Source organism: Pelophylax lessonae, assembly GCF_965119305.1.
Source record: "Pelophylax lessonae genome assembly, chromosome: 2".
Lineage (NCBI taxonomy): Eukaryota > Metazoa > Chordata > Amphibia > Anura > Ranidae > Pelophylax > Pelophylax lessonae.
Window position 1 is genome coordinate 442,774,096 of NC_138769.1, and position 21,653 is coordinate 442,795,748.

General features: G+C 42.8%; 1 long non-coding RNA gene across 1 annotated transcript in view; it reads right to left on the reverse strand.

Moving 5' to 3' along the window:
• Positions 1 to 16,791: 16,791 nt before the first annotated feature.
• The window catches only part of LOC309545205, a 40,387-nt gene continuing 35,525 nt past the window's right edge, over positions 16,792 to 21,653 (reverse strand). Inside the window, exon 3 of the long non-coding RNA XR_014224880.1 lies at positions 16,792 to 16,856. This is a non-coding gene — a long non-coding RNA (uncharacterized lncRNA). The remainder of the gene's footprint in view (positions 16,857 to 21,653) is intronic.

Consider the following 21,653-nt stretch of genomic DNA (forward strand, 5'->3'; position numbering starts at 1 on the left):
GCAAAGTGAAATGTCACCACATTCACCAAGCCCAGGGGAAAATTCCCTAGCAAAGTGGACAGCTTATTTGCCTTTAGTAAATCAACCCCAACATACTATATAAAATAACAGAGATGACAATGATGATAAGAAGAAAATACTGTACATATTGTGACAGTGTGAGGCCCTGCCATTATGAAAAAAGATGAGGGAATGACACAGGGTTTGGAATAATGCAGAGCGTGGGACTTCATGTTCATTGTGAGCAGAGAAGACTGTGTTTTTAGCTTTTTCTGAGTTTTGTAATCCCAGATAGGGGGGCCTGGAGCCTGAAGAATTCAGTGTGTCTTGAGCAGGATGAAGCCTTCAATCCTGTGTCCAGGTCTTGCTGGAGACCCGTAGGCTGTGTGAGTGCACGGGTGTCAGGAACGCTCAGCAACCGGACATTTGCACGGGGCAAATGCGCATGCGCGATCCCAGAGCTACCCCCCAGAATGGGCGTAGATGCACAGATGTGTGCATGCTCAGAAATGTTCGCCAGAGGTGTGCGCATGCGTGCGCATTAAGTGTTCTTTGCACCATTTGGCACATTAAAGGATGACAGCTGAACCAGGGCAGCACTGTCTGATCTGCAGTTTTCCCCTGTATCCTGTGCCTGTCCTTGATCTTACTTTGACCCCACTTTCTGACCATTTTGATTCTCCCCAATCCTGCCCCTGGCTTGTCTCTGACTTTCATTTATCAGCATCTACCTGATACTCTATTGCCAGACCTCTGCCTGAACTTTTACCATCCTTTGCTTGCTGTCTCTGATTATTCGTATCTCCTGTGTATCACCTGGCTTGTTTGACTCTGCACCTATCTCCATAGCTTCCAGCATCTTCAGCAAACCTGCATCCGCAGTATGCCTGAATCTGCGGCAGATCAGCACCTTCTATCACTGCTGCCATCTGCTTCTCTTGTCTGCTGACAAACTGAGAAGATCGCAGGCACTCCTACCCAGCCACGCTCTTGCGGCTGCTGTTGCAAACCTCAGTGGTCCTGGAATTGGGGCGGTGCGAGAGGCCTTCCTCTTCTCGTCAGGTTCTACCAGAAGGTACATGACAACAGGTGTGCAGTTTCATTATAAGCCAGGTCTGACTATAGCTTAAGGCTCCCATTTGAAGACAGAGCTCTGTCAGGAGAGAGCTGTGTGCTCCAGGATGAAAAAAAAACAGCACACCATGTGGGTGGGACAGCTGCAGGAGCAGGGGACTGGAGGAAGCCAGTAAGTTTCTCGAAGAATGAAAGAGCAGGGGTATCTGGAGAACCTCTGTTGAGTGGCGAGGAGTAGGTCTATGTAGCTGGGTGCTAAAACAAAAGGCTGAGTGAACCAGAGAGTTGGGAACTAGGACTACAAGCTTAGAGAGCCAGGTGGCTCTATATTTTCTGTTATCTGTTTTTTTGTGTGTGAGCAACTGTGTCTAAAGACCTTTCTTTTCTTATGCTAAATAAAGTGACCAACCAAGCCTTTAAAACACAATTCAGACTGGCATGGACTTCACTAACACACATCTACCATTAAACAAGGCATCCCCATATCACAATATGCTACATCTAGGCTACTTCTACGTCTGGGTACAAATTACATACATTTTAGGCCAAAAGTTTGTGCACACCTGCTCAGGAATATTTACACCTGGAATATGTCAATTTAGGTCCTTATAGGATTCCTAACTACCAGCATAGTCCAGTGCTGTAAATGCAACAGATCACTACACCACCAGCTTTGTGCGTAAGAATGCCTATACAGAGATATTATTGCACACAGTGATCAACACAAGTTTTTCTTACCAAACATAAAATTGATTATGAGAAGAATGGTAGATATTTTATAGTTGAATAATTTATATTCTTTTTCTCTTTTTCCAGAATTATGTTTGAGATCTGTTATTTTTATGGTTGTGGGATGTGGACAGATTTCATTTTTCTACATATACGTGGAATGTTGGAAAGTAGAGTGTGTCCCCTTGATGCTGCTATGTTTCAATTACCGCTTTATAGGCTGCTAAAAAGTGTTAGTGGTTTATGTGGCTCCATGATTCAATATACTTAGGCCTAGAACATGGTAATATATGTGGAAAAAATGAGCAAATACGTATTTATTAAAATTACCAATTTTCTTTAAAATAATATTTTTAATATTGCTGTTGATTAAAATCCATCTTAGTGCATTGGAAAAATGCAAGGAAATTGTAATTGAATATATTCAGGAAAAATCCTGTACTCCTATATGGCTGATTTTCATGCTCTCAGTATTTACCAGATGACATAAAGACTAAGGTTTCTCAGAGGTATAGTTCATGCATGTACAGTACTGTGTGTGAGCATACATACCATGATAAAGAAATTGTGAAAACTTGAGAATTATAAGGATTTTTGCATGAATGGCCTTCATACAATTTACAGTAAGGCCCCGTTCACACTGGGGCGATCCAACTTGGGGGGGGGCGACCTCCGAGGTCGCGGTGCGAGCAGCGCGCCACGACCTCGGAGCAGCCGGCACGGACTTCATAACATTGAAGTCTATGACGGTCGCTCCGGGTCGCCCCAAAGAAGCTCCGGACCCTTTTTCTACGTCGAAGCGACTTGTGTCGCTCCTATTAGAACGGGTCCACCGCTTCCTTATGGAAGGTGACCTACGGTGACCTGTGAGGCGACCAGGTCGCCTCACAGGTCGCTCCAGTGTGAATGGGGACTAAGAAAGACAGTGCTATTTAAGAAATATTTAAATAAACAAGCTGCGCTACTCTAATGAAAAGTGCTGTGACCACACAATATCAAAAATAAATGAGAAATTTCAGTAAGAAAGTCAGTAAAGTCTCTTGATCCAAATTCCAGAGAAAATGTATATAATAAGTGTTCGTAAGGTTCACTGGGTGTAAACGAACATCCACTAGTGATACAAACTGCTTACCAGAGTGTATTAGGTATTGTGCCAAATTCAGGGGTTTGCACACCCAGAATCTCCAATGGATATCCCACAGCCAGATTGAAAACTCCACTGTGTTTCCAAGTCTTGGACCATACAGTAGGCTCAGCAGGCATTAAACCACGTACATATAAAAGAAGATGGTATGGGATCCCATAGCGTAAAACTGGTATATATTGTATATATAAACTACTAAGTGCACAAAATTAAGCGTGAAATGTATCACACTAGACTGTGAGATATTCAATATGTGAAAAAAAAAAAAATTCCAGATTATGTCAACACCACCGAAAGTGTAGTGACCACCACCAGGTGTGCAAACTGCTTACCAGATGAGTATAATAAATCGCCAATGATATTTGTGTTTCAAACACCCAACTTCATCCAAAAAATATTGACCACCAACAATAGTGCGAACTGCTTACCAGAAATAAACATATGATTTGCCAGTGGAAAGAAATGTAGGACAATCCAGATATGCACCAGACTCCACACAGGAACAGTGACCGCCACCCCAATCCACAAACTGCTTACCAGATGTAGCTATAAGTAATGCCAAACGTAGAAATCAAATCCACCAAAGGTCTCACGTACTCCAATATTAAGAATGAGGGAAGACTCAAATAACCTCCAAATGGTGTTGAAAATTCAGATCTCCCAGTATGAGCATCAGTCACAGGATCACATGAATAAAAATATAAAATACCCCATAGCGTAAAACTGTGTATTTTATTTTAAAACCAAATAGAAAGCAACTTACAAACATCAAGGGGAGAGCACTAAGAACAGATAATGACAAGCCGCCGGCCAGTCGGCTCTTCCGCCCGTCCTCCATCTCACTCTGATTACGTCAGCACACCGCGACCAACGTATGTTTCGTCAGATATGACGTTTTTACCTTGAGGGCTACAGAGGGCTGAATTCAAACGAAGAGGGATTCTTTCTTTCCGAACACATTACCCATATCAGTATAGATATTGAGAATTTTATTTTTCCCTATTGAGATCTGATGTGTTTTCAAAGTGTTCCTTTAATTTTTTTGAGCAGTGTATAAAACCAATATCAGCAATGGTATGGGTTCAGCTCTCTAACCTGACCACTAGAATTGGTGTATCTAATCAAGAAATAAAAAAGCAACCAAGAAAATCTGTGAAAAATAAGTTACAATGACATTCTCTAATGAGTAGCTGACATTGAAACATACTGGTAAGATGCCCAAGTTCAAAAGACACAAAAAACATGTGTATTTTATTTTCTACCATTTGACTTTGACCAGCGTCTTATGGACCTAATAGATGTAGGAACTTTAGCTCTAGTACATGATTTTTTCCTGTCCTCCTTTTCTTCTCCCTTTCTCTTTTACGCATTTTCTATCAATTATTATTATATATTATTACAAATTCAGATATGCAGGCCAACTTCAATATTATTTCACTATCTAACTGCTCTTTTGCAAGCATTTTGACATTATCTTGGTTGTCATTGTATTGAACCGAAATGTTAATACATGCATACCAGAAGTACTACCAATCTGTCTGTCTATCTAATGGCTTGTATATTTTAACTTCTTTTGAAATAAAAAACTATTAAACAAAAAAAAATTGATAAACACTTTAAAAATTGAGAACGGTATTCTCATTTTGGCGTGCAATTACATTCAGCTGTACATTTGTAGACTACAGTTTAATTGTTATGCAGCCCAAGAAGCTTGCTAAATTAAATTCACTACAGAGCAATCAACGTAGGAACTAAAATTTAGTATTATTTGATTAAGCTGGGGAAAACTAGGAGAGGTGGTGCTCAGGTGCAGAGTTATAAATGATATTTTGTGCTTCAGTGACTTTCATAATTGTGAAAAAAAAGAAATGGTGAGGTGTTCTGATGTGGTTTTCTATTGTGTCACAGAGTTTTTGGCCTGTCCAGCAAATATAGACTAAACAATTTTACATGTTGTATTACCTGAGAGTAGGTGATATAAAGTACAGTTAAAGCCAAGTATCTCTTAAAGGGTACAAGTTACGTGAACACCTGCATTCTTCTGATGCTTCCACTTTTTTTTGTCAATATTGGGTTAAAAAAAAAAATCATCTACTGATTTATATTTATTTTGCTTCTTAGTGAGGAAAGCATGAGCTATATATTTATTTTTGCATCCAACTAATGATTTCCAAATCTGTTCTGAGTCATAGTCATTGTAAAATGATCATAACTCCTTTTATATTGTCCCATTAGGACTATTTGTCGCAACTATCCCAGGTAGGAAGAAAGTTTATGACACACTCAAGTTGCAGATGGTAAACTTTTCTGAAAGACTGCCTAAGGAAAACAAGCTGTCAAAAAGCTTTTGTAATAATCTGAATCTATCTTCCTAGAAATAAAGTAGGCTACCTCACAAGAATAACACACTTTTAGTTACTGTTAGGACAGCTTTACAGGCTGACATTTCTGCTCTATCACCTGCTTGAGCTCAGTGCTGGTAACAGACACTTCAAAAAATCTTCAGTTTTTTAATTGAAAGTTTGACCCTTAGCCCAAACAGTTTGTGTCAGGTATCAAACCCTAGCTCAGGCAAAAAAACATTAGTCTCCATGAGGGCCTTACAGCCCAACACTGGGCTGATATTTGTGTTCTGACAGGAAAATAATGCAAGTAGGCACAAGCAGGCACCTATCACCAGAGGCAAGACTGCAATTATAATAGAATTCATATTCTTACAAATTACCATTCCTATTCCTAATTAGTTCCCTTCAAAGGCTAATTTGACCTTTAGAACATGTTACACTCCCCTCACCCCAAGCCCTCCTTCCCCATATGACAGCGAGCAGGGGCTCTTACCCTTAGCGGCTGTAACATTTCAAAATCAACGCAGCTGTGCAGGGATCCAACTGCACAGCTGCATCATTAATTCACAGGGATCTCTGAATGAATAAGTACAAATCCCATCTGCCACAGCGGCAGACGGTTTGTATTTCTCAACCAATAATACCCACGCTACCTGTACTCTAAATACAGCTGCTGTACAAAAACACACAAAGTGTTAATAAACCTTAGTATTGAATTGTATTGTAATTGTACTGTCTGCCCTTATGTTCTAAAGTGCTGCGCAAACTGTTGGTGCTGTATAAATCCTGTATAATATTAATAATATACAGCGCTAAATATCTGATTCCCTTTAATTAGTGATATGGTGCTGCTTACTATATATTATTTAAACAAAGTACTCTCTTTTTACATATAAAGTAGTGCAGTGCATAAAGGTGTATATCAAAAAATTTGAATTAGTGTATAGGTATGGGCAAATGGCGCTACTCAGTAGGGTTAATGCAAATGGTTGACTCTGTAAATCAAAGTATTCAAACCATATATAAATACTAATACATATAATAATAATAATGATAAAATGAAATTATAAATATAAAAGGTGCTATTGCCCACCCGTGACATACAATGTTTATATAAACCAATAAAGTGACATGTGCATCAATATTGAAGTGACTTAGTGCTATGAAATCAAGTAGGTTGTGAGTCAAGATAAATACAATATATATATTATACACTGGTAGTGCAATATAGCAATAAATACAAAATAAATAGTGTGCAAAATGTGCACAATACACCGGTGGTGCAATATGACAATAAATACAAAAATTGCAAAAAAGATGTGCAAAATGTGCAAAAAAACTGTTTAAAAGTATTTCAAGAGAAAACCAGGAACAGAGCTGGTTGTAGAGAATATCTCTATTTGTATCTTAAAACCTTATAAATCGCACTTTGAAAGGTGCTGATGTGCAAGTGGAAATCCGTGCGATCCCATACATCAAATGTAAAGGACGACTATGGTGGAAAACAAGAAGACGTATCAGGTGTGGCGTTATACTTTGCCCTTTGCTGTGCTCAGTGCGGTGTTCCGTGCCCCTAAGGAAATGCACTCACCACAATGCCCTCCCCATAAAGGGGTATAAAGCCTGCACAGCAAATTGGATGGTCCTGCGGGTTCCCTCTGGATCCGTTAGGTCCTGGCAGGTGTAGGAGAAGCGTGTCCTCAATGGCTCAGGATGGTCCCTCAATTGGCCCCAAATACAGAAGATAGATACTCCATAGTGTAATATATATAAACTTTTATTCAAATAAAGATAATATCCACTCACAGTTAGGTATACAGTACAGCGTTGGTGGAATAGCGTCCGAGCCAGATGTCCGGGTGCGGATGTGTTCCAGAAGACTGACCACTCTAGCGGAAGTGATGGAGCAAAGTATAGTCCAGCCCTACCGGTTTCGTCAGGATTGACGTCATCAGGAGCTACTTCACTCCGTTACAACCTCCGCTATTTATATACAAATCTTCTAGACAACCCCTTTGATCAGCCGCGTCTTCCTGCCAATTGTTAGAATGGTTGCTATGGTGACCCTGCCCGCAAACCCCACATCTAATATTTATTAACTTCATATTAATTTTAATCTCAGTATACACATTCCTTTAATTTTTACTAATAACTGTTACAACAAAATTAAATTTATTTCGTATTATATAATCATTTAAAAATTATTTATCTGCACACATATGTTTTTGCTATATTTTGTATTGTGCTGGTTATGCAGGCTTTAACCGCTATATACAGCGACCATAAAAAACCCATGATCGATACTAAATTATATCTGTTAACTCGCACCATCCGCAGATCTGTATCACACACGTGGGGTTTGCAGGCAGGGTCACCATAGCAACCACCAACGATGTGGAGGATCGCCTGCGCCGCAACAATCTCCGTTTTCTGGGGTTCCCTGAGGGGGCTGAAGAGGGGACAGGCAGGGGACTTTCTTCTGGACTGGATGCGCAGGTCCCTGGGACCAGATACCTTTTCCCCTCTCTTTGCTATTGAGAGGGCCCACCAAGTCCCCTCTCATGCCCCCATGCCTGCAGCTAGGCCAAGGCCACTGCTGGCATGCATACTACATTTCAAAGACAGGGCTGCTGCCCTGCGGAAGGCCAGGGAGTTACCAGATCTCAGTTTTAATAACAACATCATTACCATCTTCCTTGACTTCTCTGCCACAACGCAAAAACAGAGGGCTGCATTCTTGAGTGTGAAAAGGTGACTCAGGGACAGACATCTCCCTTACAGCATGCTTTATCCTGCAAAACTCAGAGTGGTATACAAATAAAGTGCATTTCTTTATGGATCCTGCAGATGCTGATCAGTGGCTGGACTCCCTGGGCAGAGCCTGAATTCCTGTCTTCTAAAATGCTGATGAAGTGATCTGATTTCTCTGCCCACATGGTGGCTTGGTGATTTATCCTCCCCCTTTTCTATTTTGTCATTTTTTTCCTGTCACCCTGTTTCTATAGCGGGCCTGGAGGCTTCCTATACCTGTGGTTCAATTACTCCTGTAGGTCGGATGATTCATATCCATGGTAACTGTTGTGGCCCTGGAGGTCCACATGAACAATGCAGTTTTCAGTTCTTCCCCTATGGCTCTCTACCTGGTTTAGTTTGGGGCTTAGGCTCGTGGCAGTTGGGGTTGTGAGCAGGGTGGGGGGTTTGGGGTTTCTGTTGGGGACTGTTTTCCGACCTATGTACTTTCCTGTTTTTTTTCATTATCCTTTTTTTGAGACCGGTGCTATTTTTGGCTCTGTTTTTCCCCCGTGCCCACTAGGGGGACTGTCTTCTATGGCGTTCTGACATTGAAGTTATTCCTATCATGATGGCAGAGGAAACTCTAACGCTCATGGAATGTCAGGGGCATTAACGAGAGTTAAGAGGGCTCTAGTGTTCAACTACATTCAGAAATATAAGCCTCACATTATTTTTTTACAGGAGATTCACTTAAAAGGGTCCAGGACTCTGGCTCTGAAAAGGGCCTTCATTGCACACAATTTTCACTCCAAATTTTCCAGCCATGCTAGGGGCCTGTCAGTCTTGATTGCGCGCTCTCTTAGCTGCATGGTTAAACAAGTAGTTACTGATATGTATGGTAGATATGCAATAGTGCTCCTGCAGATTGATAATGTGGTATATACATTTGTATCTCTTTATGTACCTCTTCCGTTCACCTTGGCCTTCTGGGACACGGTAATGTCCCAGCTTCTCCAAGTGGCGGAGGGGCCGGTTTTGATAGCGGGGGATTTTAACTCTGTGTTATACCGTGCAATGGATAGATGTCCGGGGGAAGACATGTTTTCTTCCTCGTTGGCAGCCTCACTTGCAAGATATAATCTGGTGGACTGCTGGAGATGGAAGAATCCGGACAGTAGGGAATATTCTTGCTACTCTGCTTCTCATAAAACTCTATCTAGAATTGATATGTGTTTCACGTCTCCGGATTTGCTTCCCAGGATGCTGGCTATCTCGTATCTACCTAGGGCTATTTCAGATCACTCCCCAATGCTGATAAGGTTTGGCCTTTCCTCCGCTCGGGGATTCAAGGCTTGGCGGCTCAGCCCTTTGTGGCTGTCCGAGGACATTTTTTTCAATATTACGGCCAAAGAAGTTGCCCATTTCTGGCAGGTTAATCCGGAGACAGCATCTGGGGCTATTGTGTGGGATGCCTTTAAGGCCACTATGAGGGGAGCAGTCGCGGGGGTGATTCACCAGCTTAGGGAAGATAGGGCGTTGAGGGTTAAATCTTTACAGTCGACAGCGACAGCAGCGGAGCTGGAATATGTTAGGAATCCTTCCTCCTCCAACTATTCCTTGTGGCGAGATAGTGCCCATCAATTAGACTTAGACTAGTACTCCTGGAAAAAATGCAGAAAAAGTTGCTTTATCAAAAACAGCGGTTATTTGAATATGGTGACAAGAATAGTAAAATATTGGCATTCCTGTCTTGCTCTGAACACCCTGTTACGGATGTCTCAGCAATTTATGATGAGAGCTCTCGTTTATGCACTAACCGAGAAGATATCACAGCGGCATTTGTCTCCTTTTTTCAATCCTTGTACATATCTCAGGTCTCCTATACCCCGAATGAGCTGGATGCCTATTTACAACAAGTCCCGCTGGCTATGCGAAATGATGCTGATAGGTTGGAATTGGAATCGCCTATCTCCACTGAGGAGATTGCGGCTGCTATGGCTTCTTTCGCTGCCAACAAGACGCCGGGGTTGGATGGCTTTCCGATTGAGTGGTATCGGGCTTACTCGAAACTCCTCACCCTGCGCCTGTTGGCCATGTATACTGAAGCTTTTGATAATGGGGTGCTTCCGACCTCTCTTCGGGAGGCCCTCATAGTTCTAATTCCTAAGCCGAACAAGAACCCCGAATATTGTGAATCTTATCGTCCTATTTCTTTAATTAATGTGGATGTTAAGATTTTGGCTAAGATCTTGTCCCGTAGAGTGAATTCCATAATTTCTAAACTCATCCACCCGGATCAGATGGGATTTATCCCAGGACGCTCTAGGGCGATAAACCTCTGCAGGCTCTTCCCGAATCTTCAGGTGCCTTCGGAGGTTCCGGACACCAGGGTGGTGGTGTCTTTGGACACTCATAAGGCGTTCGATTCTGTGGAGTGGCCATACCTGTTTGCGGTCCTTGCATGACTGGGTTTTGGAGCTAAGTTTATTAGATGGGTTAGACTGCTGCATAACTCCCCGATGGCTAGACTTCGTGTTAATAACAGTATCACTGAACCTTTTTCTGGGTGTCGTGGTACCAGACAGGGGTGCCCCTTGTCACCCCTGCTGTTTGCCATGGCCATAGAACCATTGGCGGCCCTACTTAGGGGGGATGAGAGGATATGGGGCTGTAGGGTGGGAGACTTGGTGGAGAAAACGTCCCTGTACGCTGATGATATGCTTCTCTATTTGGCAGATTATGAGGGGTAATTGACGGTGGCCCTGAAGGTGATTGAAACCTTTGGGAGATACTCTGGGTTTAAAGTCAATTGGGATAAGTCGGTAGTCTTTCCCTTTGATCCTACCCTGGCATCTACCATAGATTTTCCACATGCGCTTCAAGTGGTTCCCAAATTCAAGTACCTGGGGGAGACGGTTCAACAACCTGTCCAAACTTATGTCAATAATAACATTACTCTGTTGATACAGAGACTTAGCTTGACACTGTCAACCTGGGTCAAGTTATCTCTTAACCTGATGGGGAGAATTAATATTTTTAAAATGATATACTTACCCCGTTTTCTATACCTCTTCTGGCAAGCCCCGGTGTACCTTCCTAAATCACTTTTTAAAGCTATAGAGATTATCCTGACCTCATTTATTTGGGGTGGGAAGCCGGCCAGGATTTCCCTACATACCTTGAAGCTCCCTACCACGGTAGGGGGTCTAGCGGTCCCTGACCTCCAGGCATACACTATCTATCATCCCAATTGTCGCATGTACATGCCTGGTTCTTTCCTTACCTCCCGAACATGGCAGTTACTACTTCGGCAGCAGTGATGGGAGCCTATGAGGCCCTCCTGAACTCTCTGTACAGGAAGGGTCCATACCCTTTGGGGGGGGGGGGGCGGGGATTTTGAGGCTTTTACATAAAATCACTCATATTTTTAATAAACGCCTGGGGGGATCCTCCTTCAATCAATTTCCTAACGCTCCGTTGTGGTATAACCCAGGGCTCCCTGAACTGTATAAATTGTCGGATCCTCGGAGATGGGCGAGCTTTGACTTGAAATATGCACATCAATTGTTTGAGGATCATGCGTTCAAGTCCTTCCCTATCCTTCTCCTGGAACTAGGTGTACCCTCTACCTGCTGGTTCCTTTATCAGGAACTTAGGCATGCGGTGGCTGCGCAATTTGGCCTTACGGGGGTGCAACTGGTAACAGCAGGACTGGAGAGGGAACTAATGGATGATGATCATGGGAAACTTATTTCTAGATATTACTCTTTGCTCATGATGGATCAGGAGAATAAACTGACTAAAATTAAAGACCGTTGGTGTTTAGAGCTGCCACAGTTGGAGGAGGAAATTTGGGATGAGCTGCTTGAGTCCCAGTTTGATGGGATTATAGCAGCAGGTGACAGAGTGATACAACTTAATTACTTGCATAGGATTTATTATACTCCGCATAGATTACATCAAATGGGTAGGCTTCCCTCTGCGGAATGTCCACGGTGTCATGCACCTAAAGGAGACTTTTTTTCATATGGTGTGGGCATTCCCCAGGGTCCAAGACTTCTGGAAGGGGGTATGCCGACTCATGGAGGAAAAGCTGGCTCTTCTGAATGTCTGTTCTTCTGATAGGTGTTTACTCGGAAACCTGTCTGAGGATGGCCTCTGGCAATCTCAGAAGGTATTGTCCCGTATCCTGTTCTTTTATGCTAAAAAGATGATTGCACTGCAGTGGAAGAATCCTGATCCCCCCTCTGTGGGGGCTTGCATTTCTCTCATTAATAATGCATTACCTTTCTACAAGCTTACCTATTTGGCTAGGGGATGCCCGAAAAAATTTGATAAAATACGGTTGGTCTGGGTAGACTCGGTTTCGGGATCCCTGGAGGTGTAGACAGGATCTAGTTTAAGGGGGGAATTCCTAAACATGATTGTGGGTGACCCTGCAAACTCTGCTTGCCCATGCAAGATATCTGAGAAGTATTGTTGCTGCTCCATGTTGGTGCTTAATGCCTGGCCCCAATTTAAGTCGCTTGGTGGTTTATATGTTCTTAATACGGTAATGGTACTTAAATTACAATTTTGTTTCTGTATAGGTCGGATGGTTGGGGGGGGTATTGGGTTTATTTTCTAACACAGTTTCGAGATGGTTTAATATGCTTGATTATACTGATGGCTGTCTGGTCATTGCGTATGTAATTCCTTTTATATTTACTGTCATTTGTAAACTGCCTTGTTGCCATTGTTTTTTGGCTGTTGTATGTATACCTTTGCATTAATAAAAATATCTTTAAAAAGAGAGGGCTGGAACGAACCATTCTGTCAAACTTAGAATGCAGGCTACCTCCAGAGCCTCCAGGACACTTCTTGTTCCCCCTTGGGGATTGACATAAGCCACAGCCATGGCATTGTCCGATTGAATGCGCACTGGACAACCCTGAAGACGATCCGTCCAATGATTCACAGTCTGATCGGTTGGAGTTCCAAGACATTGGTCGGGAGTCTGACTCTTCCAGTGTCAAGATCCCCTGAGCAGAATGCTTGCAGAGGATGCCTCCCCAGCCAGACAGGCTGCCATCCGTCATGACCACTGTCCAATACAGGGGGAGGAAGGAAATTCCCAGCCAAAGCGCTGGAGAACAAAGCCATCATATCAGAGACCCCTTCCTTCCCCCGACTCAGCCGAATCTGATTGTCCAGAGACTGCGGAGTCTTGTCCTATTTGGTCAGAATTTCCCTTTGCAGGGACCTCTTATGGAACTGTGCAAACCGCCTCAAAAGGTAGACACCATCAGGCTCAGCACCCGTATGCAAGTCCAGAGGGATGACCATTTGTTGGACAGCAGGAGGCAAATTTCAGCCTGCAATTTCTGGAATTTATCCACGGGAAGGTGCACTCTGGCTAAGGCCGAGTCCAGAGTCAGGTCCAGATAGTCCAGCTTTGTGGATGGAACCAGAGCAGACTTCTGAAAATTCAGAATCCAGCTGAACTCCCGCAGAGTTCATATTGTAAACTCCAGGTTCTCAACCAGAGCAGAGGGAGACTCCGCTCGCAGAAGGAGATCGTACAAGTACCCCAATACCACGATCCCCCGTTGGCGTAGCAAAGCTAGCACCGGGCTAACACTTCTGTGAAGACCTGAGGAGCAGATGTGAGACCAAAGGGTAACGCCGCAAACTGATAATGCTCCTCTTCCACAGCAAAGTGGAGAAAATGCTTATGACTGGCACATATTAGAATGTGAAGGTAGGCATTCTTGATATCGATAGAGGCGAGGAAATCCCCCTGATGCAGTTTAGCGCCTTGCCTTCCCTTCCTGGGAACTGCAAACAGATTTGAGTAAAAACCCTGAAAACGTTCCGAGGCCAGAACCGGGACAATCACCCCGTTAAGTAACAGGTCTTGTAGCGCCCCAAACAGGCCCTGTAAGCGGTCTGGGGACAGGCGCAAGTTGGAAGGAAAAAACTTTGCCAGGGGACAAGTGCTAAACCCGATCTTGTAGCCGGACCAAAAGACTTCATGGACCCACTTGTTTTGCACCTGGAAGTCCAAGGGTCCAGAAACCAGTGAAAACGCCCCCCCCCCACCCCTGATACGGGTAAGGGCGCACCTTCATGCAGAAGGAGCCTTGTCCCCGGGTCTGGAGAAGCCCGATCTTGGCTTGGCAGACCAGGTTCATTTGGATCCTCCAGAAGAGGCCCTGAAAGGCTTTGAGCCCTTGTCAGTCGATCCTGAGGGACGAAACAACTTCTTACAAGCTGAGAAGGAAGGCCCACGTCTACGACAAATACTACAACAAATACTCCCCCTTGTGAGTCCTTTAATAATGTCATCCAGGGTAGCTCCAAACAGGGGATCTTCTTAAAAAGGAAGATCAGTTAAGGCGTTTTTTTAAGTCTGATCCGCAGACCAGCACTTAAGCCAAAAAACACGCAGAAGGACCACAAAACAGAGAGGCGAGCCATCACGGGAACCACATCCAAAGAGGCATCACAGATAAACTGCAGTCCCTGGACCAGCAGGTCCGCCAGCTCAGCAGAGGCAGGGGGGAGCTGTTCCCCCTCCACATCACAGTGTAGGAGCTTAGCCCACTCGGTCAGAGTTTGCGACACTAGGGCAATAATGAATAACGGCCTCATTGCCAAACCAGCCAGAGTGTACATAGTGTGGGTCATAGTCTCTGCATTCCAGTCAGCTGGATCCTTAAAGGCCAGGGGCTCTTCAACAAGAATCATGGTTGCCTTGTTTACCCTGGAAACTGGAGGGTCCACCACCGCTGACACAGTCCACTTCTTAAGAAGGGACTCCTCATAGGGGTAACGCCTAGTAAAGCGCTTAGGGACCCCACGAGGACGCTTTAGACGTCTCCACTCTTTAGCGACAATTCTGTCAAAATAGGCAGGGAAAGGAAACACCTTTGCCGCTTTTGCACTCACAAGCCATCCAAAGGGCACCTGCACCTCTGTCGCATCCTCCATCTTCGGGGTCTCACGCACAGATACAATCAGTGCATCCACCAGCGCCTTTTTTGTGCGCGGTCGCAGACATGGGAGGAATCATCCTCACTATCAGGGGATTCCAGGCGCATGGTTGCGGACCCAAAAGGGTGACCCACGTCCTCGGTGGCCGAATCATATTCAGGATCTAAGGAGACAGATGAGGCAGGGGAAGATGGGGGCGTTTTTTTCTAGCCCGTCGCCCGCAAGCCACCTCCACCCAGAACACAAGGGACTCCATGGATGGATGGATGGTTGGGACCCAGAGGGCCCCGCAGCCTCAGGGAGAGTATCGGGTGGGGAAATGTGCTCCAAAAGACTTCCTGAGTCACCAGAGGGTCCCCACAAAAAATGTAAAACACTGCTAAGTGACAACCCCCACCGCGCTGGCAGCACCACCTGGTCGCCAGGCACAAAGCGATCCTCAGCAGAGAGGGGGAGGACCACACCAGACTCACCATCCACAGAAACAGGCACCTGCAGCCACCAGGAGAATCTGCACTACATATTCGCGATCAGGAAGTAAAATGATCCAGGAATCAGCACCAGGAGATGAGGAGGAGCTCCCACCACCAAAATTGCCACCCACAGGGCTCCACTGTCATGGCCACCGCAATTTCCAATGGGAAACCACGAGAAAATGGCTGCCGAACTACACAAACATGGCCGCCGTGTATAGAAACGCACAGGCTACAACAAAATGGCGGCACCACAAGGCTTACAGGGACCCAGGCCTCAAGGACAGATCCTGGCAGGTCGGGGGCCCTGGCAGGAGCCTCCGCCAGGTACAACCCGCCACAATTGATCATCTAGTCATCGTCGGCCCATCCCCCATCGCCAGTTAGCACCCTGCCCCCATTCCAGGAGAGTGGCCAGACCACCCTAATAGCCCCAGCGTGGAGGGGGGGGCAGGATGAAGAACTTAGCAAGGGTGATGCCTGTGGAAAGGAGGGGTACCTGGGGGTCTGACCGACCCAAGGAGGGGCCAAAGATCCTTACTCCTGACTTGGCAGAAAAAAGTTGCTGGAGTGGCTATAGCAGAGAGAGGGAGTATACCCCCTGGGACTGCCCATGGGTGTAGCCAGAATTCTTTTATGCCTAGTGTCCTACTCCTGTAGGGGACAGTAGATAGAACCCAATGGTTATGAATATCAGGAGCTGCGTCTGTCAATGAATGAAAGAGAAAAGTGATTTTTTTTAAATAATAGGTTTATTTTTAAGACATACACAGATAAATAGTTGTGTCATAAACAAACATAGCTGAGATTGAAAGCTAGTGGAGATACTTTCAATTTTTTCAGCTTGTTTTTTTTTGTCCAGCAATTCCATAGAATTCTGTTTACCTATACAAAAATTCTCTCTTTTACATAAACATATTTGTGTTTTACTTTTACTGGTCCATTCAGAATTGCTTGATTTTTTTTCTTTAGTTATCTATTAGTTTCATAATTCTGGCAACATCTGCAGGAATAATCAGGATAAAACAAAAAGGTAGAAAATAGCTATTGTTCTCTAAGAAAAAGAAAAATTCACATAATAAATATACATCAGCAAATATATGTATTTATTATAAGCAGGGGTACTGAACATTGTAATAGCAATGTATGCTCCATGGCAACTTTACATTGACATCGAGAGATGAGACCACTGATTCAACTAATCTTCAACTTCAGGCTCATCATAGCCTAAATGAGATGCAATGGGAAAGTGAGCCCAGTAAACTTTGGCCATTTCATCAGTCCTGTCATAGGCAGCCAGTCTACGCAATTCTTCCACCCATCCATAGAAATCAGAAGCGGTCATGCTCCAGTTTGGCACAGCTCTCTTCTCTCGACTCTCAGCTATAACAGAAATCACATGACAGTAAATCAAATTCTATGCACTCTTTTACTCTGCAATGTAACTTCCTACTACTAGACGTTTACAGCAGCCAATTACAATATGGTATCATGGGTTACACATAATAAAGTAAAACCTGTTGAAACCACAAAACTAACAAAAGTAATGACGCCTAATTTTGTTTTAAACACTCTCCATACTGGGCCGAGGAAGTCATCTAGAACACCATGTCTTAAGAGTTTGGGGACAGGATCATGGCTGTTTTCTTACTATCCTCAGTAACCTTAGCGCATGTTAAAGAGATTAAAATCCCAATCCCTTGAAAAAGCCAGGGTCCTGGAAAACATAGGGATGTGAATTTATCCAGTCTACAGTATGTCCTATGGTTAGGCCTGTATCTTTATATCTATTCCTTACTATATTGACTCAGAATCAACTGTGTAGACTGACCCCCACATAACAGCTTGGAATTATGCTTGCTTGAGTCTGTGTGTTGGAGGAGTAGAATACAGTAGGGACATGTCAGAGGTTGGTTCAACCTGGGAGCAGACAAAGGACACTTTGGATAGCACTGGAGGGAATCAAAGGAGGCTTAAAACACTCTTGCTGGATATTATTAAAGTTTATCTACTCAAAACATTTGCAACAGGTGCCGTGAGTGAATTATTCTGGAAGGCTGAAAAATATTACATATTATAAACTTGTTTGCAGCATACAAACAGAAAGGCAACTATTGGTGCAGTTGCAATACTTATAATGGACGGCAGCTTATGTTGTTTGTATTGTTTTTGCAATGTGTTTTATGATTGATAAATAAAATGTTATTTTAACTTTTACCCCATAAAACCTGGTTGTTAACTCATTGTAGAACAAAATATATTTATATTCCTCCTGTTATGTTGTGATGGCCACTAACTATTTAAAGTGGATAAACATTTGATAAAACACCTTGTAGCTATTTTTAGGTCTGTGTCCAATTCAAGAGAGTCCCAGAGACACAGCAGAATATAATTTAAAAATCTCTGAAAAGTGATTTGAAATTTCCTCTTAGTTATCACCAGAACAGGTTCTCCCACTGGAAGACTTCCCCTCTATTGCTGTTCAGCTGACAACAGTATAACTTTGGATTTTCCTTCAATCTGTCTTGAAGACTCTATTGCAGCTTTTCCTATGTCGAACAGGGGTTTTTGCCTTTATTATCAATATTTATGCAAACTCTGCATTGTAATATGAAATTAAATATCAGAATCTCTTTGGGTATATCAGCTTAGAAAATATCACTGCAAAATCGAAAATCCTTTTGAAAAGGAAACCTTTCATACAGATTGAAAAGTTTAGCAGTGTATTCCCTCCTTTCTTTCCACATACTCCTGTAATTTCTGGCAAACCTGGAGACAGCCTCATCATGTGAATATCACCTCCTGGCATACTCTGCTTTTTTCCTTCTTGCAGTGTTCCAGGACTGCTGTAGCAGCTGATAGACTTTACATATTGCCTAGAATTTTTTTATTTAACCACCTAAAGTATATCTATACCCAAATCATTGGATAGAATTAGGAAGGATTAGACCCCCATTCGGTTTAACTACTATACAGAGCACTGTTAAGAGATTTCCCCTCACAGTCTGCTGTGGAGGACAACCAGACAGGGAGTGGGGGGGTAATCATCAATAAAAAGCTGACAGAGGTTCTAGAATTATTTTAATTAAAGGTTATAAAGAGCATTTTTACTGTGTCTGTGCCATTGAAGAGATTTGTTCACTTCCTGTCTGGTTAAAAAAACAAAACAAAAGCATGTACCTAGGACAGGAAGTGATGGAAAATTGCTTTATAGCAGACCCTCTGACGCCAGTAAAACCTGACAGGAGTCCTGAACCTTCCCTACTTTGACAAACCTGTAAATTCAATATCTTGGAGTACAGTACATATTTAGGTGATTGGACACTGGCAAAGACACTTTTATTCCTTTATACTGGCTTTTGACAACTACAAATGCAGCAATTTAGAAATTGGATGAAAGGTTTAGCACTGGGAAACCTTTTAAAAGATAAATTGTGCATTTTATATAGAACTATATAGATTAGAACGGACAGAGGGACTTTGTTACAAATCAGGGACAGTCCCTCGAAATTAGGGACAGTTGGGAGCTATGCCTAAGGCTCCAATATTTTAGAAAGCAATAAAAAGATCTCAGAGGAAAGATGGGAGGATCCTGTGTACTGTACTCCAAGATATGGAGTATGCAGGTCCATCAATAATCCTAATATATTAATCGTACAGATTAGGACACAGGTATTGATTTTTTTGACCATGGGAGGTACCTAAGCAATATATTGAGGGGTAGGCAACAAAACAACAACATTGGCAACAGGCCCAGAGAAAAAAAAAGAGGAAGTGTCAACAGACCCGAACAGACAGTTAACAACAAGAGTACCTTGTGGAAGGAAGCATCAACAGAAGCTCAAATAGCCACCTGTAAAAAAAAAAGGTGGCGGTGGTGCGATTTGTGACAAGGGCAGAAACCCTAGAATAGAAGGCAAAAAAAAAAAAAACACCCAACCCTGGTGGAAGAGGAAGGAGAAGTGCAATTGAGGAACTGCCCAGTCACTAACTGAAGAGAGGTCAGTTACCAAGGAAATATGTGGTAGGCAGCCATAGTCGGCAGTTCTGAACCCACTCATTAGGTGGATTGTAAATGTTTCACAAGCAACAGGACATGGGGAGGGAGAATGACTTTCCCACAGAAGATAAAGAGCCTGAGGTAAGCAAGGAGTATGGAAGGAGCAATCTGCATGCTCCCAGGGAAGAGGAAATTATTGGATGTGTTAATGCACAATGTTTCTTTTTATATTTCCAGGAAAATACCTGAACTAGTCATGTAAAATGTTAATGAACATTTAAGTAAATGCATGAAAACGTTTTTTTGGCGATATTTCTCCTGTAGGTCACAGGAGTGTACTTAGTTCTGTATGCGGAGGATGCTGTACATCCTCTTGTGGCTGTGTGGATGAAGCCTTAGAATGTAGGAATTAAGTATATTTTTAGGATGGCAAGAGAAAACATCAGTGACTTTCAAGGTTGCCCTTCTAAAATGTTAAGAAAAGTATTAGCAAAGTTTTTTTCTGTTACATAATAAAAAAGTAATTTTTTGTTTAGAGCTATTGCAGAATGCCTTAAAGAGTGCAATGCTCCATCTTGTGGAGAAAGAGTGTAATTGCATGTCACTAAAAAGGACAGAATGTAAATTATGTTTTAGACAGTTATATAATTTATTGTCCAAGGAAGAGGTCACAATTAAGCCATTTCATGTAATAACTAAAAGCACTGTAAAATGTCAATCACTCCTGCTGTCATATAAATCTTACTATAGGAAATAATGTAAGAATAAGCTGTAAACTAAACAAGTGACTATGAGAGCATTTTTTTTTACCCTGGATAAGCCTTTTAAAGAGAAAATTTTTAGGAGTAGAATACTTAATATTCTCTTCTTAAATTATTAAACATTTCCTTATATGTATTCTAATTACCATTCACAGGCTTGACACTGCTGAATTATTTATGATTATATTACTACCAAGTACCAATAGCACTGAAATGTAGATAGAAATTTTCACTTTTTTGGCATCAATACCCATCGATCTGGAACAAGCGTGCAAATCAGGGGTTCTGATTTCACTTGCCACATTCATGATCAGGGTCAGTGATTCAAAGTACTGAAACCACAGCCAGCCAAGCAACAAGCATTTTCGAAGTAGGTCAGTAATGAGTGACAGTGTGCTGGTGTGCCGCGCAGTCCAGCAGGATCGACGGATCCAAGGCTCTTGGTTCATCGTACTGTTCACCATTGTTTTTGTTAAATGAACTGTATTGAAATATCACAGAGACATTTCATGAAGTTCAATTGTGAGCTGCGTGGTACGAGGCGGCTTGATTGCCTCGCACTGTGCAACAATGGAAACAAAGTTCTGCACGCAGAAGTTTTTTTTCAATGCACAGCGCCAGCACACCAACACAACACAGTGGTGTGAACCAGGCACACCAGAGACATGGCATGTTGCCTTGCCATGCGGTGAGACTGGGCTGGAATAGCTGCCCAACATAGTCCCACCGTATATGGTGTGTGTATATATATATATATATATATATATATATATATATATATATATATATATATATGGTATACTGTATCTTTAAAATAAAAAAAAAAGACTGGGGCTTTTGCCGTTTTTAGGAAGTCATAACTCTGCCCCCTAATACACGTTGAACTCAGCTTGAAGTCATCGGCCCTGTCTAAGCACCTGCCCTCCTGAACACAGTGCATGTGATACATCACTCAGAACAACATATATGAGTATATAGGAGTGAGTGGAAAATATTGGTACTCTGTCCCACCTTCCTTTTTTCCCAGTTTTGAGTTTTATTTGCTTTGCAGAGGGTGATGGATGAGGAAATTTAGGTCACTGAGAAAAACAAAGCTAATTTAAACGATTTTACAACGTATTCAGTAAACATGCATATTGAGTGAAAAAAAATGGATTTATGAAAAAAGCTCTATGAACAGCCAACTGTAGCTCCTTATAAGACTAGGTTCACACTATTGCAGTTTCCCTGTAGCCACGTTTGCATGGGCACAGTAGCGGAAAATGCAAGGAAAAAAGTCCCTGCACCTTTTCTAATGCTTGGGTGAGCTATTAGGAAATAATGGTAGGTTCATTGGCTCCTCTCTAAATTGGTCCCAGAATGTATGAATGTGAGTTGGGAACCTTAGATTGTAAGCTTCTTGAGGACCGGTACTGATGT